The sequence below is a fragment of the Octopus bimaculoides genome, chromosome 22 (genome assembly GCF_046866305.1).
Source record: "Octopus bimaculoides isolate indiv1 chromosome 22, ASM4686630v1, whole genome shotgun sequence".
NCBI classification, from domain to species: domain Eukaryota; kingdom Metazoa; phylum Mollusca; class Cephalopoda; order Octopoda; family Octopodidae; genus Octopus; species Octopus bimaculoides.
This window is the reverse complement of record NC_142949.1, coordinates 5683364-5688363: the sequence shown is the minus strand read 5'-3', so window position 1 is coordinate 5688363 and position 5000 is coordinate 5683364. Positions and strand designations below refer to the sequence as shown.

General features: G+C 33.5%; 1 protein-coding gene across 24 annotated transcripts in view; it reads right to left on the bottom strand.

Annotated features, from left to right (window-relative positions):
- Window positions 1–5000, bottom strand: part of LOC106869633 (cadherin-23) — an 898614-nt gene that overhangs the window by 173007 nt on the left and 720607 nt on the right. The gene's annotated exons all lie outside the window — the stretch shown is intronic.

The window sequence follows — 5000 nt, the reverse complement described above, 5'->3', positions numbered from 1 at the left end:
TGTACGCTGTAGGTACATTTTATTAGTTGTGGGTACAATACGAAGGTTGCGGGTACATTTTGTCATCTGTAGGTTTCTTTTATCAGATGTACACACATCATAACAGCTATACATTCTACTAGTCGTATGCACATGATGACACCCATGGACACAATAAAATAGTTGTGGTCATATTATGACGGCTGTAGGGACATTCTGCAGTCCATGGCTAAAATACAAGGGTTACAGGCGCATTCTATCAGACGTAGATATATTTTATCAGGTTCGGAAGAACCTGTCTATCAACCTCAGCATATATGGCGCTCTAGAAAGAAAATGCAAACCTAGAGAGCTCGTCCTTCAAGCGTACGTATGAGGTGATACAGCAGAAACAAGGAAACATATTGTAAGTGGGACAGTGTATTAATACAGAACCATATAAATGTTTAAAGCAAAAGTAATATTAGCCAAAACGTATTTCATCAGTGATTGTATTACGTGTGGGAGAGAATATTACATCTGTGAATCTATGAGAGCATTTTCATCAATTCTCTATGAATGAACATCCGTCCATCTATCCGTCCGTCCATCTATCCATATATACATACATACAAACATATGTAGAAATATATATATATATATATATATATATATATATATATATATATATATATGTATACATGCATATATGTATATGTATACATATACATATATATATGTATATTTACATATATATATATGTATATATATACAGACACACATATATATATATATACATATATATATATATATATATGTATATGCATACATATGAATATATATGCAAATATGCATACATATATATATATATATGTATGTACATATGCGCGCGCGTACACACACATCTACATGTATGTATATATGTATATATATCCACAGACATGTATATGTATATATATATACACATATATATATATATCTGTGTAAATACATACATATATATATATATATATATATATATATATATATACATACATCTATATTCATACATATATATACACATATACATATATGTATGTATATAAGTATATTATATATATATGTATAAATATATATATATATACATTTATATATATATATATATGTGTACATATGAATGTATACATATATATATATATGCATATATATATGTATACATATGTATGTATGCATGAATATATTAACACATTTGTATACATATAAATACATGCATATGCACATACATACATATATGTATATATATATATTTATATATATACACCCAACGAGTTTAAATTAATAAAGTAAAGAGTCAGTTGGCTGTTAGTTTTCTCTAATATTATTGTGTCTATATTTGTTTTAAAAACAGCAGCAACAGCAACGGCCGCCATATATATATATATATATATATATATATATATATATATATATAAATCTCTCTCTCTCTGTATATATATATATATATATATATATATATATATATGTATGTATGTATATGTATGTGTGTGTGTATACTCCAATTCTCTTCTGTGACGCACGCGGTTCTTTGCTATAAATATTAATTCAGCCACAAAGAAAAGACTTATATGAAAGCAGACCACATAAATATAACTGGAAATTTAGCTTCCCCTGTTATTTGTTGTTGCTGCTGCTGCCTCTTAAAGTCGATAAAACAGCCAGTTTTTCACACATTTTTTTTTACGAAAAAAAAAAAAATAATAAATAAATAAATAAAAATCTGTTTTTTTTTTTACTACTCAGTTTTGTAATTTTTTTTTTTTTTTGCTTTTGTAGGAATCAATTATGGTTCTTCTACCAAGAGGGTAAAGATTAAAGAAAGACCGGCGATGTGAAAGAGAAATTCTTGGAAAATTTTTAGCAGTGTAATAAAATTTGACTGAAAATTAGATTTTTCAAAGTTTATTTTCTCTGTTCTCCTTCTTCTAATTTTCTTCTTCTTCTTCTTCTTCTTCTTCTTCTTCTTCTTCTTCTTCTTCTTCTTCTTCTTCTTCTTTCTTTTTCTTCTTCTTCTTCTTCTTCTTCTTCTTCTTCTTCTTCTTCTTCTTCTTCTCTCCTCCTCTGTTTCCTCCTCCTCCCCTCGTCTAATTTTCTTCTTCTTCTTCTTCTTCTTCTTCTTCTTCTTCTTCTTCTTCTCTCCTCCTCTTTCTCCTCCTCCTCCCCTCGTCTAATTTTCTTCTTCTTCTTCTTCTTCTTCTTCTTCTTCTTCTTCTTCTTCTTCTTCTTCTTCTTCTATTTCAAATTATTTCTTTTTTTTTTGGCGTTTTCTTCCCAAACAATGATAAATAACTTTAATGAAAGAAGTTCGTTTTTCCGGTTTTAGATTTTCTTCAGGAAAATAAAAGTAGTAACAACAACAACAACAACAACAACAACAACAACAACAGCAAACAAAGAAACAAACAAACTAGTAAGCAACATAATGTCGAATTTTCCTGTTTGGTTCTTTGAATACACGCAAGAATACACACTCACGTAAACACACACACACACACACATATGTAAACACCCTCATGCATGCATATACATGCATACACACACACACACACACACACACATATATATATATATATGTCTCTCTCTCTCTCTCTCTCTCTCTCTCTCTCTATATATATATATATATATATATATACACATATATATACAAACGATCATGCACATATGTATGTACACATGTCGCTAACAAACACGAACCGACATCGAGTCTTAATGTATATTTTACGCCGTTCGATTTCTAACAAACTCACTAGCTTGTCATTCTTTGTTTCTTCGATTTTACTCCAATAAATTCTTATTCTTACCTGTTTGTGTGTGTGTGTATATGCGTGTGTGTGTGTATATACATACATACATACATACATGCACAAACACGCACATGCATAAATATATGTACGCAAGTGTATATACATTACGTATACTTGGTCGGTGCTGGAATTTGCTGTATCGTCTAGACAAAGAGAGATTTTGAAAATCAGAACTGACTTCGAAGTTGTGCTCAGACGAGATACTCTTTGCCTCGTGTGAAAGTTCTGATGGTGTGAAGCTAAGATCTGAAATTTTCTCACCCTGTAAACACGTTCCTAAATATCTACTGACTGATCATAAACTTCCAAATAGAAAATGTCACAACCATTTATAAACCGTAGAGAACTATTGGGTCTCACTTGATTATGTCTTCCATTGCATTCCATAGTTCAGATTGTTTACCTTTTGGTGTAACATGAAGAATAATAGGATAAAAATTCTCAAAATAGAAAGAGGGAACAAATGCTTATAACTTGTTCTCTCCGAAAACTACGTAATCAATAACCCCAGTGTAGACTTCTGCGCCATTTAAAAAAAAAACAAATGCTTCACACAAAATGCAATTTCTTTGGAAATTCTATTTTGTGATTAAATTTTATGAATCTTCATAAATTTATAGTCATCTTGCAGTTTTCAAATAACCGTGGAATTTCTTCGGCTGCTGATAGTTAATTGTAAGCTTGTCAAAATTCATTTTGAATTTTCATCAGTATGTACGCAATCTATATATACACAATCATCTGTATATACACAGATTTCGTACAAGCCATATACTTTCTATACGTGTTCTTGTTTCAATCATGTGACTAAGGCCATGCTGGAGCACCTCCTAGAAGGATTTAGTCGAACAAATCGACACCAGGGCTTATTTTTTGTTTTAAAGTCTAGTACTCATTCTATCTGTCTCTTTCGCCAAACTGTTAAGTTACAGATACGTAAACACACTAACACCGATTGCCAAGCGTTGATGGTTGGCAAAAACAGCCAAAGAAACATACACGTATATATATATATATATATATATATATATATATATATATATATATATATGTACACACGACAGGCTTCTTTCAGTTTCCGTCTACCAAATTCACACACAATGCTCTGGTCGACCCGAGGCTGTAGTAGAACACACTTGTCCAAGGTGCCACACAATGACACTGAACTCGTAACATTGTCGCTGGCAAACAGGCTTCTTACCACACGGCCACGCGTGCGCCTGGACACACCAACGTCTGCGCCTAGACACAACCTACGTCTGTGACTGCTCGCAGCCACGCCTGCACCTGCACGCAACCACGCCTGCACCTGCACACAGCCACGCCTACACCTCCATGCATTCACGTCAGTGCCTGCAGCTGCACACAGCCACGCCAGCGCCTGCACGTGCACACAGACACGCCTGCGTCTGCACACCTCCACGACACAGCCTGCACCTGCACATAACCACGCCTGCGCTTGTATTCATCTTCTGTCTTTTAGTTCTTTCATTCTTGAGCTGCGGCCATGCTGGAGTACCGCCTTGACGGGTTTCAGTTGAATGAATCGACCCCAGTGCTTAATTTTTAAAGTTTGTACTTATTCTATCGGTCTCTTATACCAGAGCGCTAAGGCGCAGAGAAATAAACAAAGCAACACGAATACAAACTTATTCACACACGCACACACACATATATCTATCTATCTATCTATCTATCTATCTATCTATCTATCTATCTATCTATCTATCTATCTATATATATATATATATATATATATATATATACGTATGTCGGGCTTCTTTTAGTGTCCGTCTATCAAATCCGCTCAAAAGCTTTAATCGGACGGGTTTATTGTAGAAGACACTTTTGCGAAGGTACCGCGCAATGGGACTGAACCCGGTTGGGAGTCAAACCTCTTAACCACCCAGCCATTTTATTTATGTATTTTTCTTTTACTCTACATAAAAGTTTCGTTCTTCCATTCAGTCTCCTCCATTCCGTTGCTAGTCACCTCTTTGGACGGTTTCTTCAAATAACTGTTGCTTTATATTTTTGAATGAGATCGATCGGTTTTTGACAGCATCCAATCAAACCTGTTACGATAATCAAATTTCTCCTGACATAATGGTTTTGCATATTCTATTGGTCTGCGATAAACCCGCTAGGTAGTTGTGGACAATAAAATGTATAAAATATACGTATACACCACCAATATTCAGG